The sequence below is a fragment of the Ambystoma mexicanum genome, chromosome 3q (assembly GCF_040938575.1).
Source record: "Ambystoma mexicanum isolate Mex_15411 chromosome 3q, UKY_AmexF1_1, whole genome shotgun sequence".
Taxonomy (NCBI): Eukaryota; Metazoa; Chordata; class Amphibia; order Caudata; family Ambystomatidae; genus Ambystoma; species Ambystoma mexicanum.
The window spans coordinates 870,516,075-870,539,621 of NC_090926.1; the positions used below are offsets into that span (position 1 = coordinate 870,516,075).

Genomic DNA, 23,547 nt, shown 5'->3' on the forward strand with positions numbered 1-23,547 from the left:
TCCAAGATGGACAGTCTGGTACACTCTTATTGTACTCTTTCAAAATACCGCTCTGAGAGTGGGAAAGGGGACAAATAGCACCAATGAGGATTCCTGTATGCTTTGCATTAAATCACAGAGCATTTCAGGATTATACCAGTGATCAGAGATCACTACATGTGGTAAACAAGTCTGTGATAAAAGGTTTGTATGTGTGAATCTCTAAATTCATAACTGATGCATGGCTTGGTGCTCACATCACGGTTCACAATACTCACCCTAACATTCAAATGTTAGGAAACATGAGCCATGCATGCTCATTTGGACAGCCTACGTTTTTGGATGCAAGTATAAAATGGCTGCAACATCAGCCACGCAAATCGGGTACAAGTGCTATTTTCCTTTGTTTCTGAAGAATTTTAGAGGTGTAAGGGCTGGGTCTCAGTTTGGGCGTGCTCAACCCCAATACAGAAACATCTTTAGGGAATTATATCTACAGACGGGGCAGGATACCTCACAAGAGAGACCCAATAAACAGTGCACAGAAAGGCTACACAGAAAGGAGTGTACCACCTTTAAACTTTAGCCTGACCAGTAATAAGCTGATGAAGCGTTTTAAAGAAAACAGTCTTCTAATGCATGGTAGAGGGTCCACAGATCCTCAGCCACTACCTCCTCAATATTACACAGGCCTCAGGGGTTATTTTGGCAAAAAAGAGGAGGTCCATGCTTTATCTAACAGAGCTGACATTAGCATCTCTTATTAGTGCTGGCCTGCAGCTAGAGAAAATCATGGAGTGGCAGTGTAGAAAGGGCACTTGACCTAGTGGATTTACAATGTGAGGCAACTTCTTTGATTGGCATGCTCGTTAGAGTTTCATATACAAAACATTCCAGTGTGCTCGTGTATGGATTTTGCAGCCATCTCTATAAATGAAAATAACACCAGCACAGAGGGGTTGGTCAAGGGGGTCCCAAACAATTTATGGTTTGCTCAGGGGGGCCCTGGCATAAAAAGTTTGAAGACCACTGGCTTAGACAGTCGGAGTTTAAGAAGGAGACTCAATAAACCCTTTTAGAACATGCCACTGGAGCCAAATGTGTTATTCGGGAAGGCCGTAGAAGATGCCCTCAAGAGTGCCAAGGAGGAGTATGATACTCTTAGACAGTTGACAAATAAGCCCCATTCCCAACCGGGGTCCCCAAACTAGGAGCTTTAAGGGCCAGGGTACGCAATGTTCCTCATGCTACTCTCAAGGCGGACAGTCCTAGTCTTGGGGCCAGTCACAAGGCCAAGGGTCCTCATCCAATTTGTAAGAGGAAATAAAAGGGGCAGAGGAAGGGGCAGAACCTCACCTGCAAGAGGCCCAACCCCTCCCAAACAATGACACGCCATTTCAGGTCCCCTCCCATGCCACTCCATTAGGAGGCTGAATTTCTCACTTCACGCATGGGAGGGGATAACATCGGAAAAGTGGGTGTTGCCCACCGTGGCAGGCGGGTATTGTATCGAGTTACTACAAAGATCACCCTACTGCCTGCCAAGACGACAAAAGACAGCAGAAGAACAAAACATACTGTTGGAGGAAATAAAGGTACTGCTCGAGAAGGACGCCATAGAGATTGTCCCGGCAAACGAGGTAAACAAGGGTATTTATTCAACGTACTTCCCTGTGCCAAAGAAAGACCTTACCATGTGCCCAGTATTAGATCTGTGCCCTGCGAACAGATAAAACCCCAAAAGTGTTGTATGTCCACACTACAGGAGGTGATTCCACTCCTGAAACGGGGAGACTACATGGCGACGTTGGACATGAAAGATGCATGCTTTCATATTTAAATGGACCATAGAAACATCACGCCAGTGAAGACAAAGAGACTGCCCGTCGAAAGACTACCACGACAGACCGTTCGGCATTGGAAGGCCGCCCCAGGCCTCGGCCCAGACAGTCTGGAGAGGGGGGGGAGGTCATTTTAGGATGTATATGCCCCTTTTATTACGCTACTTTCGCCCAGCTGCTATAGTTTGTAGTTATGTACAAGATCCCATTTAAATTCTGCCCCAAGTGCAATCGCAAATTCCTGTGGGTAGAAAAGCATTTAGTATGTAACTTGTGTCTCTCAAGAGACCACATTGAGGCTTCTTGTCGAGCGTGTAGGCTCTTCAAGCCGAAAACTTTAAAGGACTGCTCTACAAAACTCTCGGCCCACTACGGCAGGCAACTCGAGGCCATGGAGGTAGAAGGCGCTTTCAGTGATGGCAGCAATGCCACCGTTTCGGATGGCAAGGATGACTGAGTAGCTTTGTAAGCCAAGCACAGACCCCCGACCCCAGAGGACAGGCCAGTGGCCTTGTTGTGGGGACTACACCGAGTGGCAAAAGCGCAACAAAATCATCCACCAGTAAACACACACCCCGAGTCGAGACTCGACACATGGGTCGAGCAATCGACAACACACAGCACTCAGGGAAAGGTCAATTGAGTCCCTTTCCTCTGGGCATTCTCGCTTGAGATCGCCGCACAGCAGGATTAAAGCGGCGAAAGACGGCAAGGGTGTCGTGCGTAATACTACCTCCGAGGGACGATTGTCCGCAGACAAGGCCTCGGCTCTTTCCGCATCTGAAAGTTGACGTTCTGTGTCAGATCCCCAAGAAGTCAGATAAACACGTCTCTGGGGGGCGTTGGGAATAAGGAACACAAGAAAAAGTCCTCAAAGACCCCTCGTGGGGATAAAAGCCCTCCTAGTGAAAGGGAAAAGACTCCTCACAAGGAAAAACTGTAGAGGCTAGGCCTAAAATATCTGGGGTAATTCCTCCCACAGATGAAGACTTAGGACTTCCTTCCCAACCCTTGGTTATAAGTTCAGCAGAATGGTCTTCACAAGACATAGAGAGGACATGAGGCGAATGTCCCTTATGGGCAATTTCTACGAAAATGACCCTGCATACTTCGAGTTTCCGATCCACTCCCCCCACCACAGCTCTCTCTGGGTCACAGGTCTCATCTCAACCTTCTCAACCCCTTTCTAAAAGGTATCGTACAGAAATTCAGGTGCAAAGCAGTCATAGATCTCTATCACCTGGACTCCATTGTAGAGGCTGCTGACCCTCAGTACGAGGACGATACAGCAAACCCTTGCTATGGGGAAGATGAGGACCAAGAGGCTGACCCAGAGGCCAATATGTATCCGATAGACTCACCTATTGATCAGGACCCTCGTGTCATTGATTCTCCTATAGACAACCAACCCCTTCTTAATGAGGTGCTAGCCAGGGTGGCAGAGCACTTTCAAATAGACACTCAGGAGGTACAGGAGGATAAGGACTTTGTATAACAGATCCTTGGGGACAATAAAGTTTATTCCTGTACTCTAGTCAATACATAGCAGGATACAACTGTCATTAGAAGCCCCTAACCTTACACAGGCTGTAAACCCACGTGTAGAGAAGCTATTCAAACCTGCACCTTCAGACCCACTATATATTAGAGGGCAGCTGAAGCCAGACTCGTTAGTAGTAACTACAACCAGGAAAAGAGCGGGCACCCCCCCCCCCCGCTTCCTCTGAGGCCCCACCTGACAAGGAGAGCAAAAAGATTTACATAATGGGTATAAAGGTAGCCTCCTCCATGGCTTACCAAACCAGAATTGTGAACAATGCAACCCTTTTGGCCAGTTACAACTGCCACAAATGGGAGGAAGTGTCTGCTTTACCATCTTCTGCCCTGGAACCACTGAAGTCCCAGCTAGCACAGGTGGCCGCAGAAGGAAGGGCAGTGTCAAGCTGCTTACTTAAGACAAACCTTGACGCGGTGGACAATGCCGGTAGAATCATTGCTCAGGGTACTGTTATTAAACGTCATGTGTGGCTGCTGCGTCAGGTTTCAGACCAGAGACGCAGGCCACCCTAATTAACATGCCTATTGATGCCAATGTGCTCTTCGGCAAGGCTGTCGCACGCCCTTAAGACAGCCAAAGACGAGTATGACACACTTAAATCGTTGGGACAACTCACCAACAAGCCACCCGGCCAAAGGTGTAATGGCAATTTTTGCCGTTTTCGTGGCCAAGGATCTCAGCGGGGTCCAATTACAGTCAAATCCAAAGCTGCTCCTGGGGAATTAATCAGGGTCAGTCCTCCCAGGGCTATCCTAGAGGACAGTGCTGTGGTCGTAGGAGGGGCAACCCCTCTAGGGGTAGCACCTCATCTCAGAAGCAGTGACATTCCGCTTCAGGTGCCCTCCATGCCTCTCCAGTAGGAGGGCACTTTTCCAGCTTCACCAACACATGGTAGGGAATCACCTCAGACAGATGGGTGCTGTCCACAGCAGCAGGCAGATACTGTATAGAACTCCTCCAACGACCACCCTGCACGACAAAAGATCAATTCAAAAGAACACCAGCGTATCCTCCTCGAGGAGATAACCACGCTTCTAATAAAGGACGCCATCAAAGTCGTCACGGCCAATCAGTTAAACAGGAGTATTTATTCCACTTATATCCTTGTGGCAAAGAAAGATCTAATAATGCACCCAGTATTAGATTTGCGCCCTGCAAACATGTATGTCAAGCCACAAAGGTTCCACATGACTACGCTACAAGAGGTAATCCTGCTACTAAAAAAGGGGGATTACATGGCAACATTGGATATGAAAGATGCCTATTTTCATATTTCAATGTTCCCAGCGCACAGAAGATTTTTGCGTTTCAAGATAGTGAACCAGCACTACCAATTCAAAGTGCTGCCCTTCGTAATAGCTTCTGCTCCAAGGGTATTCACAAAGGTACTGGCAGTGGTGGCAGCGCACCTACACAGGGAGGCAATCCCAGTGTACCCTTACCTGGACGGCTGGCTCATTACAGGGGAGACCCCCACCCCGTTTTTTGCAGACGGAACATCCAAAGAACAATCAACCTTCTCTTTCAATTGGGCCTCTCCATCAATGAGAAAAAGTCAAGCCTAGTGCCAAGCACTTCCAAACTGTTCCTAGGAGCTGTCTTAAACAAACAAGAGGGGTTGGTCTTTCCGTCAGAGGAAAGAGCCCAAAATGTGTTACTGCAAGTACTGCATTATCAGGCCGGTCGCCAGATAAGGGTGCGCAAAGCTATGCGTTTGCTAGGGATGTGCAGGAGTGCTTGGCGAAACAGTGGTCTCAGGCAAGTGGTCAGTGGGACGATCTAGTGGTTGTTTCCCCAACACTTGTATAAAATCTTCACCGGTGGACAAGGGAAAATCTGCTGAAGGGGGAAACCCTTCTACGATCCAGAGATCCAGGAGGTTGTCACGACAAATGCCTCACTAGCGGGATGGGGGGCTCACTAACTTCACCACACAGCTCAGGGTCTGTGGTCTTGGACGGCAGCTCAGAACCGCATCAATCTGCTGGAGCTTCTGGCAGTATTCAAAGTCCTTTGGGCATTCGATTGCCATTTAACGAACCAATCTGTGCAAATCCTGACAGACAGCACTACAGCAATGTTTTATATCGACAAACAGGGGGGCACACGCTCTCCAAATCTGTCCAGACTTGCGTAGCAAATTTGGAAATGGGCACTCAAACGAAAGATGTTCCGATCGTCACAGCATGTCCCAGGGGAACTCAATTCTCTAGCAGACTCATGGAGCAGAGATCCCCTACCAGAGGAACACGAGGGGCGTCTACACGAAGGAGTCGTCGAACACCTCTTCTCTCAATGCGGTTTCCCCACAATAGACTTGTTCGCTACAAGTGAAAACATTCAATGCCCAGACTTCGCGTCCAGGTTCCCCCCAGACAGGCTTCAAGGGGAACGCCCTATGGATGAACTGGTCGGGTAAATTTGCTTACGCTTTTACCCCAACACCTCTCATGAGGAAAGTGGTGAACAAGATCCACAAGGAACCGATGACGCTTATCCTAGTTGCTCCTATGTGGGCAAGACAACCTTGGTATCCACATCTGCGCAACTTGCGATGTGCAATCCCATCAAACTCCCGTGCCCGTACAACCTACTCACTCGGCACGAGGGTCTAACAGTGCACCCACTGTTAGGCAAAGTTTGAATGCAGTACCCTCTAGGAACACTACAACTATGACTACAGGTATAGGCAACCCAACCTTTGGTATACGCTTGTACTACACAGTTTTGGTAGCATGTTGAGCAGCCAGGCTTATCTAAAGAGGGGGAAATGTGAGCTGTAGTGGAGTTACACAAAGATTCAGTGTTACAGGTATTCAAATAAATATACTCTTACACTCAAGGTTTCTTGCATAAACAATTATTAATTTATCAGTCATTATAAAGCCTTCTTTAGAAGGGCGCAATACAATAGTAACACACAAATATACTTCAGTACTGTACACTTTGAGTTTCTGAATCAGAAAGACAGTTTTGGGATTGCCCACAGACACAACCTACACCCACAGATGGCTTCAGTAACAAGGGGGCTGGAGACATTAATATCTTACTGTTGGCATTCAGAACACTCTTTAAAAGTTGGTAAAAGGCAACACAAGAGACCACAAAAATTCTTAAGCAGTGCAGATACTTTTAGAGTTCACTCAAAGAGTCATTCAATTCAATAGGCTAAGCCAAAGTCAATGGGCAAAAGTCTTGGATAGGATAAAGCACTTCTGGTAAGTAAATGGAAAAGTATTTGCACAAGTTCTTAGGAGTCTTTAATGAAAAGAAGAATCCAATGTAGGGCCGCAAGCTGATTAGACTTGTGGAAGTTACAAGCACTTCTACAGTAAGAGATAAGTTCTCTTAGACTTGTTTTACAGTACCCTGGTGAAGGAGAAAAGATCCAGCTGATGACCTCTGTTCCTGTGCAGCTCTGCAGATCTCACTGTTCCTGGGCCTCAGTCGTGGGGACAAGAGGGAGGACGTCAGGAGACTCCTGCAATGCACTGGGACTGTCAAAACCCGCAACCGGCAAGCTTTACTTTCAGTGGCTGTTTTGCGTTTCAGCTACTGCAAATAGCAACAAAGCGGTTCCTGGCGGTCAAGGTGGACTGTCCTTGCTTCTGGGGTCCCACTCTACTGATGGGGCTCAGGCTTGGTCAGTCCTGCTTCGTGGGTGTCCGGAGGTTCTTCCAAAAGCTTTAGGCCAGCATAAAAGTAACGCACACAATCTGGCGTCCCTCTCCCTGGCTATATGGTTTCCTGCAGCAACTCTGAGGAAATTCAACCAGCTCCGAGATGGGTGTCCAGGTGGCTTACATTGGAGTTGATTGGTCCCACCAACTCAAAGGAAAAAGTCGTCCTTGCAGGGGCTTCCCTGCCGATGCGAACCTGGTGTTTCGGCACTGCAGCAGTTCTTCCCCGGGCAAACCAACGGTCCAGGAGTTGCAGCAGGCGTCCACTTCAAGCTCTTCTTCGGTTCCTTCGTCCAGTGGGCGACTCTGCCTTCCAAGCCAAAAGACTTGCCTTTTATTCAGTTCTCTCTCATTTATTGCAGCCTAGCTGTCACTCACCCAGGAGGGTGGCTGTCCTTGCCGGACAGTCAGCCAGCCAATCACTGCAGAGGGCATTTGGGTCTCCTAGGAGACTAAGCACAGAGTTTCGGGCACCTCCCTCACGTCCTGCCTACCCCAGACACTCTGGAGCCAGAGGCGGGCTTCACTCCTGAATCCCACCAAAGGCGAAATGAACAAAGAGACCAGACCTGGTTTGGCGTGCAGAGAAAATCTCTAGGAGGACCTTTCCACAAAGACATGGTGAAAAAACACGACCGGGGACCATTTTGTCAAACATGAGTCTGTGCAGTTTTGAAAAAGATTTCTCCCGCGGTTAGCATTACCAGAGCTGCGAACAGCCGCGGTAAATGCAAACCATGGTAGTTCAAAACGAAACCACTGCCACCAGCCATTCTGTGAGGAAAGGGTAACATAAAAATGTTACATGAGCATTTAGACACAGGAGATACTAATAACCCCTCCAGGTAAGATAGGGTGTGCTGGGTCTAGCAAGTACAATGCTAAGTAAAGTTAATTTCACTTTACTACTCTGGGAAACAGTAGTTTATCCCACAGAAGGTATTTAAACCTTGGAGAAATCTAAGACTTCCCCGTTTCACTGCACTGAAGGTGCTTTGTGACACAATGTAAAAGATGATGTCCATGGAGTTTGTCAGACTTCATAACCAAAAGAAACACATACACAAATAACACATAGAATGTAAAAGTTCAGAGTCCCAAAGTTCAGCAAAAGAGCTGGAGGTCTCGAAGGTAGGAGGAATTAGCAAATTTCTGAGAATTCTCCCAAACACTTGCAGCCTCACTCAATCAACTTGACAGCATGGCTCCTGAGGTCATAGAGTTCGGACATCTTAACCTGCCACAGAGATGCATGGATATCTTGAAAGAATCGAGAAAACCTAACACTGGGCACTGTTACTTTGACAAATGGAGCAGATTCGCAATTCAGTGCCAGTCTAAACAAATTAACCCCATAGAATGTACTCCTTCTCACATTCTAACTTGTATGCTCCATTTGCTAGATGCAGGGTTAGTATTCAACTCCCTAAAGGTCCACCTGGTGGCTTTGTCGGCCTACACCACTTCCCATAATAAGGTCTGATGGTGGAAAGTACCTGTCATCAAAGCATTCATGGAAGCAGTAAAGAGACTCCACCCTCCAATCTCAAACCCGCCGCCAGGATGGGATCTCAACGTGCTACTCGCTAAGCTCATGGGACCCCCTTTCGAGCCAATGCACAAGTCTAGACTAAAACACCTGACTTACAAGACTGCCTTCTTAGTGGCTTCACTTCCATAAGAAGAGTTAGTGAAATAGAAGCATTGTCAGTGCAGGATCCTTTCTTGTTGTACACAAAGATGAGCTGTTTTTACCTACTCGGCCTAGGTTCTCCCCTAAATTCATCTCCAATTCATGTAAACCAGTCAATTGAGCTATCAGCTTTTTTCCAGGAACCCAACAGCTCAGCTCAGGTAAAACTCCTCACACTAGATGTGAGGAGGGCGGCCTCTACTATGTAGACAAGACCAGACCGCTTAGTAAAACAGATCAATTGTTTGTCTCCATAGCGCCAGGCATAAAAAGAAAATGCCATCTCTAGGTGGATAGTCAGATGTATACAACAGTGCTATTCCCTATCAAATAAGACACGCCTTTTACGCCGAGGGCTCATTCCACAAGAGGCACAGGAGCCACTCTGGCTTTCATTGCAAATGTCCCTTTAGACCGTATTTGCAAAGCAGCTATATGGAGCTCAATACATACTTTCAGTCAGCACTACTTCATTGACACTCATTCCAAGACAGATACACAAGTGGGACAAGCGTTTCTTCATTTATTCGCTCATCCCACCTCCTTCTTCTAACACTGCTCGCTAATCTATGCACAGCAAGGGATCTAAGTAGATTCCACAAGCCTCAGAAGGGATACATTACTCACCGTAATCTTATTTCTGATGCTTGTATCTGCTTAGATTCATATGCGCCCACCCTTCCTCTCCTCGGAGAGGAGGCGCACGGATGCGTATGAGCTTGTCTTATCTGCTTGGATACAACTGTACTTGCGCTACACGGCATGCTACCTCATGTCAGTAAAATAACAATCTGAGGCACCTTGACGCGTGAGGGAACATGGGTACAGTGGACGTCACACTAGGGATTGTATTACTGGCATGCCCTGTTGATGTCTCTCTTAGAGTTGCGAAAACAACAACTGTAATACTCTGCAGCTTCCACTAGATGTCGGCCTATGCACAACATGGGAATCTAAGCAGATCTAAGCATCAGAAATATGATTACTAATATTTTCTGATGCTTGCGGATCTGCTCAGAATCACAAGCTTTGCGTAGGCCGACATCTAGTGGTTGATGCAGAGTATTGCACTACTTGTTTTTTTAAAACAGGGTTTTCGACAGGCGTGTCTAAAATAGTATCACTACTCCTACATTCCGTCCCCTTTCCTCCATACTGTATGGGTGTTCCCCCGCTAGGAACGGGAAAACGGAACATTTTTCACCCAAAAAATTGTCTTCCCCTTTATATTTAGATGCGCGCGGGGGCATGGACCTGAGAGCATGGGCTTCCCTGACTCTGCCCACCAGCGCCACTCCCAAGTTCTCTTTTCCGTGGACTGCTTTCACCAGCACTCATGGATTAGGCCTTTGGCCTTGTAATTCCACGCACTCTACCCCGGGATATTCCTTTCCCCTTTTCTCCATAGCAATTATTCAGAGTTAATACTCTGTCCTCTAGTGCCATGCTCCTCCGTGGTGCATGTCGACGACAGTGGGTTTCAGCAGGTGTCTTGCCTGGGAGGGTTCCTTGCCCACGTCAGATCCTCGCGTGTTCTGCCTCTGGTGCCTTGGCCCAGACCACGGCTGGGGATGGCTGTTCTGCTTGCGACGCACTGACCCCGCACTTATTGAAAAAACGCTTAGCCATGTGGAGGGAGCTGTTCGAAAGATCACCACCAGAAGACATCAAGGCATATGTAAGGATTAAGACCAGGCCAGAGGTAGTTGCCCTGTTCTTCTCTGCACCCCGCAACGGCAGCTCCTTCCCTGGGAATCTTCCAAGCAGGAGGGGCCTTGCAGGTCCTAAGACCAGCAAGGAGACCGAGGCTCCAAGAGCTACTGGCCAACAGGCCGAGGGGTCCGAGGATCCTCCCGGTCCTACTGCTTAGGGGCTGCAAGGCTCTAGTACCAGGGATGCCCCTGAGGGGCTCTGCTCTAACACCGGGATAGCTCCAGAGGGGGCGCCTATACGCAGTACTAGCACTACCAGCGTCATGGCCGAGGGCACTCTGCCTCCCAGGAGGTGCAGGGAAGGACTGAGTCTTCGCTCATAAGCGTGCAGGCGGAGACTGGTCCCAAATCATCAGGCATCACGCAGCAGGCACGTGGCGCAGGGGCATGACAAAATGGCCACACATCCTGAGCCTCCCACTCTGGCGTGCATGCATGAGAACACGTCGATATGGTATTGGTCAATACCCGTTACCTGGTCCACCTCATATCCAACTACACCCGCACAGGGTTGATGCACAGACAAGGGGCGGTGAGAGCACAACAGCAGATACAGGTTTAGGGACCAGTTCCCATGCAACCAAGCCCTTTACCAGCATGCGAGGATAGGTTCTTCTAAAGGTTCCTGACCCTTATGAAGTCGCCTCAGATGGGCACCATTCTCAGGGGGGTGGGGGGGGTCATCAGGGACATGCTCCCTCCTGCACCACCTCAAGCTCCGGCCTTGGTCCAGACCCCGGTTCCCGTTCAGGCCCAGGTTCATGCGCACCCACCGCTGCAGGTCATCGCGGCGGCCAAGACCAGCAAGCAGACCGAGGCTCCAAGAGCTACTGGCCAACAGGCCGAGGTGTCCGAGGATCCTCCCGGTCCTACTGCTTAGGGGCTGCAAGGCTCTAGTACCAGGGATGCCCCTGAGGGGCTCTGCTCTAACACCGGGATAGCTCCAGAGGGGGCGCCTATACGCAGTACTAGCACTACCAGCGTCATGGCCGAGGGCACTCTGCCTCCCAGGAGGTGCAGGGAAGGTCTGAGTCTTCGCTCATAAGCGTGCAGGCGGAGACTGGTCCCAAATCATCAGGCATCACGCAGCAGGCACGTGGCGCAGGGGCATGACAAAATGGCCACACATCCTGAGCCTCCCACTCTGGCGTGCATGCATGAGAACACGTCGAGATGGTATTGGTCAATACCCGTAACCTGGTCCACCTCATATCCAACTACACCCGCACAGGGTTGATGCACAGACAAGGGGCGGTGAGAGCACAACAGCAGATACAGGTTTAGGGACCAGTTCCCATGCAACCAAGCCCTTCACCAGCATGCGAGGATAGGTCCTTCTAAAGGTTCCTGACCCTTATGAAGTCGCCTCAGATGGGCACCATTCTCAGGGGGATGGGGGGGGGGGTCATCACGGACATGCTCCCTCCTGCACCACCTCAAGCTCCGGCCTTGGTCCAGACCCCGGTTCCCGTTCAGGCCCAGGTTCATGCGCACCCACCGCTGCAGGTCATCGCGGCGGCTCCGACCCTCGGCGCATCCCCCACCGCAGCCTCTGGCACTGCTAGTCAGCATGCCATTGCTGCCCGGAAGCAGCAGGGGGGGGGGGGGGAAGGAGGGAGGGAGGGAGGGAGGAGGAGGAGGAGGACTAGGAGGAGGAGGAGGAGGCTGCAGATTGAACAATCCGAGGTCTTGGCAGAGGTGCTGACCATCCGCCCAACCACAAGAACTGACATCCCTCTGCAGAAGGATGCATAATCCTTGGCTAAAAAGAGCTGGGTGAAACCACATTGCACACAGCCTACGAATAAGCACCTAGACACCAAGTATAGGTAGGCGGAAGGGGACTACCTCTTACTAGCGGAGCACCCCCAACCTCATTCCTCTGTTATAGCTGCAGCCTACATGTACTCTAAGCCTCAGACCTCATCATCAGCCCCTACATCAGTCATCCTAGAGAAGGAAAAAAAGCTACTGGAGGCATATGACGAAAAGATAAATTCTAATGCTACGCTCCACCTGTGTTAGGCCAATGCAGACGCCATGTTAGCAGCGGTGAACCAAAAGCTTTGGCGGGAGATTGCTGACTTCCTCTCTGCGCTCCCTGCACATAGGCAGGCGAGATTCAAGGCAAGTTGGCGGAGTCGACGATATTGGGCCAGGATATCCTGGAGTCTACAGTGGCACACATTGACACCGCAGGCAGATCGATCTGTGTCGCCACCGACATGAGGACAGCTTGGCTCAAGGCGACCAAGTTTAACCCTGACGTGTAGGAACACATTCTCGACCTGCCATTTCAAGGGGGGTGGGACTTGTTTCACTTGACTACTGACGAGGAGCTGGATAAATGGAAAATGGCACCCAAACAGCTAAGTCCTTGTCAATCTTGACTAAGTATGCGCCCAAGACATTTAGCCAAAGTCACACACGCTCTGACGACGGTTGTACCGTTGGTGGCTTGAATGGTTTTCAGGAGTGCCGCTCTATGCAGCCAGACAGGTCGCCCAGACGGCACAGGCACAAGCAACACAAATCATCACACAAGGGGTTCTTCAAGTACCCCTCCCAGGCACCAGCCTCGGAGGGAAAGAAACCATGACCGTGCCTTCCGAATCCACAGTTCTCCGGGCTTGCCCTTCACATTCATTCCTGGTGGAAAACGTTTGCAGACCCATGGATTCTCTCTGTGGTTTCCCCAGGCTTCCGCCTGCCGATACCTCCATTTCCTGTTTCCCCCCTCTGCCTCCCCCACGCCCTCCCCCACAGATTGGGACGGCAACTCTTGGCAGAGATCCCCTCGCTCATGGCGAGTCAGGCGGTGGAGAAGGTTCCAGCTTCAAAGCGAGGCATGGGCTTCTAATCCCATATCTTTGGCATACAGAAATGGAACCAGGATGGCCTGAGAGTTGTACTAGACGTTTCATCCTTGAACCTTTCCCTACTCCTTCAAAAGTTCAAGATAGTTACTCCAGCTCTCATTGTGAAGGCACTGTATGGAGGAGACTGGATGTGCTCCCTGGATCTGAAGGATGATTTACTTACACAGTACTTACTCCAGTTCAGGATCATGGGCTTTCATTTCCAATACAAGGTCCTCCCTTTTGGCCTCAATTCAGCCCAGAGGGTCTTTACAAGGTTAATGAATGCTGAAGCAGCCCTGCTCGAGGCCGGGGGCCGCCACCTTTATTCATACCTCGACATCTGGCTCGTCCGAGCGGAGTCGCCTGAGGAGTAAAGCACACAGCTGCCGTACCGACGTACATTTTCTACGATTTGGGGTTCTCCATCAACCTCAAGAAGTCAGTTACTTCCCACGCAGTCCTTAACATTCATGTGGCTACTTTTGTATTCCAAGGCGGAAAAGATTTTCCCATCAGATCACAGTAATCAAGAGGGCCACAGGGCATTTTCACAGCAGACCAGTAACCTCGTCATGGTGGTACCAGCACCTGCTCGGAATAATGGCGGCTTGCCTCTTGGTGGTGCCACACACAAGGCTTAAAATGAGGAGGCTGCAGCTAAATTTCTCAGCCTCTTGGAATCAGGAAACGGGCGCCCAAGCTGCTCCAGTCCGCAAACCACAGCACCTTCACCAGGACCTCTTGTGGTGGAAGGCAGACGCCAACCTGTTAGTGGACAGTGTGTTCAGGCAGCTGTTACCGGAGATCACCATTACCACAGACTCGTCCCTAGAGGGGTGGGGGCTACCCTGGACAACCACAGTGTCCATGGAGTCTGGTCACGGCAGGAACAACTGGAACACATCAACTGGCTCGAGATGATGGCCGTCTGGTTTGTTTTTAAAGCATTCCTCCCATTGTCAGCAACAAGTCGGTTTGCATTCAGACAGACGGCTCCACATGCATGTATTACATCAACTAGCAGGGAGGTACCAGGTCTCCTCTGTTCTGCTGGCTGTCCATCGACATATGGGAGTGGGCACTGGTGAACAACATTTACTTATCAGCAGTCCACCTCCTGGGGGAATCCAAGTTGGAGGCGGACAGACTCAGCAGGCTGGGGGTCGAATACTACGAATGGCAGTTGGACGACTATGTCCTGAAGGGTGTGGGGGAGTTCTTCAACAAGTTGGGCCACCCACAGGTAGAACTATTCGCCACCATGAGCAACCGGAGATGCCACCAGTTTGCGTCCTGGATTGGGCAAGTCAGTGGCTCTCTGGGGGATGCATTGCAGATTCAGTGGAACAACATAAGTGCATACGCTTTTTCCCCTACTCAGTTGATTCACAGGGTCATTTGCAAGGTTAGGGAGTCACAGAGCCCTCTGCTCATCTTGATGGTGCTGTGGTGGTCAGCCAGACCTTGGTTCTCGGAACTCCTCCGACTGTCTGAGTAGCCTCCGCGGTCCACCTCCCGTTGGGTCCAGCCCCCCTGCTCTCACTGCAGAGTGTCCCAGTGGTACACCTTGTACCCGGGTGTTAGCCCTGACAGCATGGTTCCTGAACAGGTCAGCATGAAACATCTGCACTTGTCACAGGACAACCTAGCTATCATTAAAGGGGCAAGAAGCAAGTGGACGAGGTTCCGTCACTGGGCCAAGGAAAAAAAGATAGACCCCCTTGCTTGCTCACTGGAGTAAGTGTTCTCCTTCTCTGCACATCTGGCTCACTCCGGTGTGCAGGTAGACACCTGCCGTACTTATCTGGCATTCATAGGGGCCTGCAAGAACTTTGGAGATAGCATCTTCTCCTCCAATCCAGTGGTTAAAAGGCACTTGGCGTGCATGACAGGTTATATCCCCTGGTCGAGCGTCCACATCCGATCTGGGACCTTAATGGGGCGCTGGGCACCCTGCCCACAAGCCCTTTGAGCCCATGGCATCAGCAGATATCAGGCTGGTTACTATAAAGTCTTCTCTACTGGTTGGCCTTACCTCAGCGCACAGGATCAGTGAGATACAGGCGCTGGTGGCTTCAGTTCACCGGGACAAGGTGGTGCTTAGGACGCACACCTCATTTCTCCCTAAGGTCGAGTCATTGTTTGACCTTAATGAGGAGATAGTACTTCTGACATTCTTTGCAGATCCAAGGGATGAGGCACAGAAGGTATTGCACTGTCAGGATGTCAAACTTGCTCTGAGATTTTACCTGGACAGGATAAAGAGCTTCCATAAATCGGATGCCTTGTTCATCACGTTTGGCTTCAATAGCTAAGATGATGGTCATGGCCATTGAGGAGGCGTATGAGGGGCAGCACATGTCTTCGCCAGCAAACCTGCACACCCACGCCATCAGAGCTAAGGCCACAGCTGTGGCTTTCCAAAGACACGTTGCATGGCAGACGATCTGCAAAGCGGCTACTTGGGCTTCCCCATCATCCTTTTGCAAACACTACTGCTTGGATCCCAGCGCCAGATCGGACGCAGCATTTGGCCAGGCAGTTTTGAAGAACTTGTTTTCTTAGAGGGGCAACTCTCCTCGCCAGGGCTGCAGCCAGTTGTAATTGCTCATACAGTATGGAGGAAAGGGTACGGACGTACGAGTAATTATATGTTACTTACCGTAGTGACTAACATACTCCTAGTTCATAGTCCCCTTTCCTCCATAAGTCCCACCATCCACCCCTGTAATAAACCTTTGTCATTAGGCAATTGTAATGTTGTCAAGGGACTAAGGAGTGGTGCTGGTAGGCGCAGTCAGGGGAGTGCATGCTTCCAGGGCTGGGCGCATCTAAATTTAAAGGGGAAGACCATTTTTTCTAGTGACAAATTTTCAGTTTCCCCTCCCTAGCGAGGGACACTCGTACAGTCGTGTTGGTCGCGTTTCGCAGAGTTCCTCACTATAGTGACGATTAGTCTGTGTGGCTATTTTTTTGTTTGTTATTCACTAGCATTCTACCGCTTCTTTGACACACTCTGTCAACGACTTCAGCAGTGCTCGACAAAGCCACAGCCATCCAGACTCAACAATCCTTCTCGACTGCCTTCCTTTAGGCTTCGCCCTACACAGGGATAGTGGGGAGTATAACACGTTATGTTTCTACTTCGAGAATGTCTCCATTCACTTTTCCCTTTCACCGTCTCGTCTTTCTGTCTTTCGCCATATATCAAAAAGGAAGAAACCCTCACTATCCCTATCTTCTAAGAGGGGTTTTTCTGCCTCAAAATAATACGATCGGATCTGTCCGAATGTCAGTCAAAATCAAACTCCACTGTCCTGTCATAAACTATTTCTATCCCTTACACTACAACTAAATAATTAGCCAACAGAAAGTTCCTTCTCCTAGCGGATGACTGTTCTCTTGGTATTTGGCTGGGATTCCCAGAAATGTATTGTGGCAAAGGTATGCCAGTGAGAACAACTCCCTTCCCCTGGCATCTCTTTGATCAATGGGTTTTTTCAGTTTTGTTCAACGTTAAGGACCTTGAGAATGACTCAGTTTTCCTGGTAATTATAATTTTCTTTTATTTTTTATAATGGTCTTAATACCGAAGAGGTTTCTAAGCGCGGACCCGGGATTCGAACCTGTGTTGCTCTGCGTTGTCTTGCTTCCAATACGAGCGCGTTGTCACTGAGCTATACTACCCGTGCCACTACTGGTCTGCACACTCCAAATTAATTCACACCAAAGCCAGGTTTTTTAACATTCAGGAACAGGGTAAATGACTCCCTTCTCCTGGTGTCTCTTTGATCAATGTCCTTTCCGTTTTTTAACATTCAGGAGCAGGAGAATGACTCCCTTCTTCTGGTATTGGTCTGTGCACTCCAATATAGTTCACAACAAAACCAGGGGGAATGACTGCCTTCCCCTGGCGTCTCCTGAGTGTATCAACAGGGTTTTCAGTCTCTTCACCAGAAGAATGACTCCCTTCTCCTGGTGTTTGAGAGTTCTTTTCCGTGTCTCTCAACTTGATACCTCTTATGCCCCCTTCTCGTTGAATTAGCAATGTCCCAAATCCTTCTCAAGGCCTGAGTGGACTTTTCCCAGCCACTGCAATGAGGATGCTTTCCTCTGATGCTTAGTATAGTTATGTCAGGTTCTCACTCTTCTCTGGTGGTCAGTGGGCTTGTTGCCGCCAGTGCAACGTGGAAGTTCTCCTCAGATGTTCGATATACTGGCTTTGGGGTCCCAGACCCTTCTCAGGTGGTCACTGGGCTTATTGCTGCCACTGTAACAAGGATGTTCTCCACGGATGCTCGGTGCACCCCTCCCAATAATGTGACTGTTATTACTGGGCAGGCGGAAAGCGACTGAAGCCTCTTTCCCCTCCCGTGTCCAGTCCTGGTCTCTCGTACCTCTGTTACATTATTTGGGACTTTGTTACACCACCTGGACTTCCTGGGACTGGGTTGCATCTCTCCAGATCTCTGGACTTCTCTCCTCCGCTTCCGCAGCTCTGCGGCGGCTGCACGCTCTGCTGAACGACTCTGCTCTCTTCCTGTTTGGGCCCGCCCCAGCTGGACCCATGCAGATTTCCCGTAGCGATTTGCTGGCGTCCTCCGCTCTTCGGCATCCCTGGTCAGCTGACAAGGTTTGAATCTCCTGCTCTGGATGGTTTCCTCACCAGCTGCTTCTCCCGGCTGGGCTTGACCGTCTTGACCATGATGACCAAATCTTCAGCCCTTCTTCTCTTATACGTTGTTGGGTGCCCCGCCCTGGTGGATTGTCGAAGTCCTTTGTTGTTCTTGATAGGTTGATCTTCATTCATCCTCTGAGCCACCTCGTACCAGTGCTAGCACAGTGGGTAATCTTCGTGCCTTCTGTGCTCTTCTTTGTCCTGGTACTTTGTTTTGTCTGTTTCTCCTACACTATAGAAATATATGGGTCTACTCTCAAGGAAGTGGTTTGGAATGGAGGATGTTGCGTTAGGGAAGGGTGGGGTGTGATGGCCAGTGGGCTGTACCATGGCGATCGCCCTTATCCCCAGAGGGGGAGTCCCTTCCCATGAGGTCCTCTTGCATTGTAACCGTCCCTAAGGGGACTCTTTGGTAGCAGCCGCACCCTAGCCTTATGGGAAAGTGCTCCCCCTTGGGGAGAAGTATTACGCTCACCTGGTATCCACAGGGACGCCACCCAGCCGGGTTACTCGCTGGTATGCTTCTCAGCTTTGCCCTGATGTAGTCTGCGGGGAAGGTTTTGCATTGTGGTAGAATTAGGCGTGCTCTCCGTCCTGCCTTCTTTGCAGGGTTGCGTTATCTTTCATGGGCGAGTGTGGTCCAGTTACTTCACTGACGCCGGCCCATTTGATATTGTTCAGGTAGGTCTTATTGCTGTTCTTTAGTTTTGTTGCTATCCTGCATGCCTTTCTTTGTTTAAAATGTCTTTTTTTTCTCCCTTAGGTATGCAGACCTTCAGCGTGGTGAACTGGCTTGGTTGAGCCCCGTTGGTAAATGATGGCGCATTAAGAGCGCTATGATGCGGTAAGCGCTATGCGCAGCGCTGCAAAGTCTTGCCTTTGCTAACCTGTGTTTTCCTTCCTTGTAGGTCGCAGTGCTCTTCAGCGCGAGTGGAATGCCTGGAGTGGTGCCAGCCGAGAGGCGACCAGCCAGGTAAGCCTTTTGAACAGTTCGTAATTTGTAAATGTTTCTACTGCTTTCTTTAATGTTGCCTCTATCTTTCTCTTTCAGGTCGTTCTGTCCGGGAGGCGTGCAGATTCGAGGAAGCTGTTCTCAATAGCTGCGAGTGTTTAAAGGTGAAGACTGCAGGTAAGATGCTGCTGCTAATGATGTTCCTTTTGTCTCCTTGCAGGTTCTGCTTCTCCGAGGTTCGAGGCAATAGCTGGACACGGTGAGCGTCACGTTGCAAGCTGCAAAGTAACGCGAAGTGTGTTGTCTTGCTCGAGTGTGGTTTAAATAGCCCCAACAAAATAGTCCATTTAAATTAGTCCCTAGGCTACCACACCCAAAACACTAGACCGCATAGTCGCGTTCTTAGGAACCAAGCTATGTGGATGCCTCCATGTTGGCTGACAATACAATAAATTAGTTCCCAAGCATATTGTTTTTCATGGTGTATGAGCCTCGCGCCATAGGCGCCAGGACTGGCCCCATGAGAGCTTTTGAAGAGGATGCCAGGCTCTAGAGGCCCGAGTCCTGACTCCACCTGGCCAATGGGTTTGCCAGAGGGGGTTTTGGGCGAGGGTCGTGAGAAGAAGTGACAAAACCTGGTGAATCGTCACAACAAGGTAGCATCTTTTGTTGATTTTCTCAGTAAACACCCAATTAATCAAAATTATATCTCACAAGGAGAGGGGGAACCTCGAGCTAAAAGCCCTAGAATTGACCGGTCTTGTGCCTGAGGGGTCAGTAGTAGATCTTGATGAATATGATGGGGTAGATGTTGTTAGGGGAGTTTTCCTAAAGTCCTACTGGCAGTAAGACTTTAGTAAGCTATCCCAGTGGTTTGTAGATCCCCAACTCTTCGTATCAGTCTGTACTAGCTCAGGACCTTGGTAGTGTGGCAGAGCAGTCAGGCTTATCTTAAGAGGAAGATGTGAGCTATAGGGAAGTACTCTGAATCTTAGTTAGACAGGCACAGCAAAGAAGCACTTGCACGTATATTACATGAAAGATATTTCTTATGCTTGTGAATCTGCTTAGAATCACACGCTGTGCATATAGTCCGACATCTAGTGGTAACCGTGGAGTATTGCATGTAGTCTTTCGAGGCTCGAATGGGGACGTCGACATGGGCGTGCCTGTAAAACTATCCCTAACGTGACGTGTAGTTTACCCAAAATCCCTCACGCATCGAGGTCCCTCAGATTGTTTTTTTCTGCCCAGCTAGCTGGTTACCTTATACAGAGCTCTTCCCTTTTGCAATATTGTTATAATTCCGGACCTCTGGTCGTTTCTATATTATTCGTCCATAACCACTACCGAAGACAGCAAAAGAACAGACTTCAACGGCTGGTGCACCGGGCGGCGCTGCAGACCGCGTGCCCGGGGCTTCTGGCTGGCCTATACAGTAGGGAGGGTGGGTTCAGGGGGTTTCTATTCTTTTCAAAAATGTCTTTCCTTCTCCCCTCTTTTTTGCCCTTTTGGTTTTGCCATCGTTTTAACACACCTTAGCTATGGACAGCACACCATTTAAATATTTTTCCCTTCCTGTAAGGGAAAATACCCCTGGAAAGACAAGCACCACTAGTGCAATAAGTGTTTTCCCCACAATCACGACAATGTGTCCTGTCGGAACTGCCAGCTCCTTCGTCCTAAGATGATCAAGAAGCTTTGAGTAAAGCGGTTGGCGGCCTACGCCATGTCGCAAGCTGAGGGTAGTTCCCCTGCCTCCACAGCCGCTGAAAGTGATGAGGACCTATGCGGCGGCCATGGCTCCGATACGGATGCCATTGACCTCACATTGGAGCGCTTGTGCTCCACGACATCCGTCCTCGGCCCCACCAGGCACGGCTACATTCCTGCTATGGGGAAATGTACACCCCGGTGTCGGGGACGCACACAATACCCTTAGAGACAATCACACAACCCCCGGTACTGCCTCAGCGGATCAGTCTGTGCAGGCTAAGGCGCCAACGTGCGTCCAGTTCCTCGACAGCACCCGACCATTCGCGTGATCGGCAGCCCTCCCCGCAACCGCATCATCGGCATGCATCCGGCATTCTGCAAGTAAGAGTGCTAGCACCAAAACTCACAAGGCCGTCACGCCGCCTCTTAAGAGCGCGCTGACGCAAAAATCCCTGGTTGCGTTGAAGTCTACGGCACTACCGTCTAAACAGCCTAAACCCCCTCCCAGTGACGCCGAACATCAGCGAGAGTCTCGCTAAGATCGTTTGGGCGGACAGCATACAAAGGGACAGGTCTAAAGACACGTCGAAAGACACGTCTAAACGCTTGGAAGGGCGGGAGGGTTATTCTGAGAGCCCCAAGTCCTTATCTAGGAGTCTCCTAGACCAAACTTGATTACCTAAGCAAGGAAGTCCTCAGGAGGAGCCCTTTCCCCGTCTTGGCCCCCTGGTTCATCTCCATGGACCAGGGAAAGATTTGATAATTGAATGGAGAGGCTGACTAAATTTATGGACTTCTGTGAGAGGGTGCACTCCTAAAATGCCTAATGAAGAAGACTTTTATCCTGCAGTGGCCAAATTCCAAAAAACATATTGGCCACTTCATGGGGATGCCTTTGACCTTACAGATAAAGTAGAGACTCCTCTTGACCCTTATTTACAGGACGATGATCCCTTTGAGGATCCCACTGATCAGACCCAGGTTGGGGGGATGACAGCCGGTGGATAACCCGCCTTGGCTGGCCCCTACCCATACCCCGGACCCTGATACCATATGTATGGACTCCCCCCCTCCTCCCCACCTCTGCTTCAGGCATCCCCTGTAGATGACCAGATGGTGTTTAACGCTATTCTGATAAAAGCAGCCAAATACTTCAAAATAGCCATGCAGGAGGCAGTGCTAGATTCAGATTTTGTGGAAGACATTTTAAAGGAGAAGCCCCCTGCCAGTAAAGTCACTTTACTTAATTCCATCAAAATGCGCATCACCCCTTCCTTATTAACACCTTCACAAACCATGTCTATTAACCCACGGGTGGAAAAACTTTTTCGCCCCTCCCCTTCTGACCCCCTATATATTAGGAGTCATGCCTCCCCATATTCTCTTGTCTCAATGACAAGAAAAAAGGCAGGGGTCCCCTTGTCCACAGACGACGCACCACCGGATAAAGAGTGTAACAAATGGTATGCTCTCAGGAAGAGAATGACCACTGCAGCGGCATATTCCACCTGGATAGCCAACAACACCACGCTGTTGGCCAGCTATTCTGATGTCCATTGGAACCTGCTGCAGGACGGCCTACAAGAGGTCCCAGAACCAGTGCGTTCTTGCCTGCTTACAATTATATCAAGTAAACCACAATATCCTCAAACACCTTAGATGCTGCTGAGACAGCAGGGAGGACCTTAGCCCATGGTACCCTTTTGAAACGCCACGCCTGGTTAAAAAACTCTGGGTTTAAACCAGAGACACAAGCGTCTTTAATTTACAAACCGGTTGAAGACTCTAGCCTGTTTGGCAAGGCTGTTGCTGAGGCGCTGGAAACGGTCAAGAAGGAAAACAAAACTTTGAAGACTTTGAATAAAATCACTCAAAGACCCTTTAAACAGAGAGGGGGAAGTTCTTGCTGCTCCTTTCCTGGGCAGTCCTATTCTCCAGCATTGGATCTTTCATGGATTCACATGCTGTGAATATTCCCCGTCGTCAGGCTGGGAAACCTTGGTCACTTTAACCTAGCGTTTTGCTGTGGAAAACTTTTACACTTTAGTGTCCTATCAAAGTCCTTTTTGGGTGCTTTAGTCCCCACCAATCGGACTTAGGGTATAAATAGCCCCGACCCATGGCTTCCCTTTTCAACCGTTTCCAAACTGCTGGGATCACCTCGTGTTCTTCGTGTTTTGCATGTGCGATTTGGTAATCGAGAGCTACAATGGCTTCAGGGGCTTAGAAGAAGTCTCTTTTTCGGCCCTGTGCTACTTGTGGGCTGAAGGTGTACGAAGGTGACGGGCATATGGATTGCCTCTACTGCCTTCACCCCCATCACTCGACAGACACCTGTGAGATTTGTCAGGGGTTCTCGCAGAAGACTCGTAAGGACCGCAATCGGCGGCTTATCTGTTGGCTCAATGAGGGCACATACCCGGCTTCAGAGGTAGGGTCGGTCCGGAGTCAGTCCTCGGAGCGGGCTGGGAAGTCCGCGGAACGTTGACGTGCAGCGTCGGCCGAACCTCTGGCGAAGAAACCTCGTCCTGCTTTGTCAGAGGTGGGGAGGAGCAGTAAATCTGCTTGAGTAAGCAGCTGTCGAAGGGTACCTCTTCGTCTAAGCATGGCTGGTCGGACCATTCCCGGGGGTCTGGTAGTAGGCCCGAGAAGTCAGCGGTGCTGGAGAAGGGCTTCTCCAAGATGAAGGAATCGTCATCGAAGCACCCGTTTTCCAGGGACAATTGCAGGTCGTCGTCCAGCCGGGAATCTTCTAATCACTGGTCCAGTGCTGCCAAGAAAGCCGGGTCTCCAGTGCAGTCAAAGTCTAGGGAGGCGGTGCCGACGACCTCGTCGACGGTGGACCCTTCGTCGACGGTTAGTCTACAGTCTACAAAT

General features: G+C 49.9%; 1 protein-coding gene across 3 annotated transcripts in view; it reads left to right on the forward strand.

The window, feature by feature from the left end:
- The window catches only part of RHOT1 (ras homolog family member T1), a 1,148,557-nt gene that overhangs the window by 812,281 nt on the left and 312,729 nt on the right, over positions 1 to 23,547 (forward strand). The window lies entirely within an intron of this gene.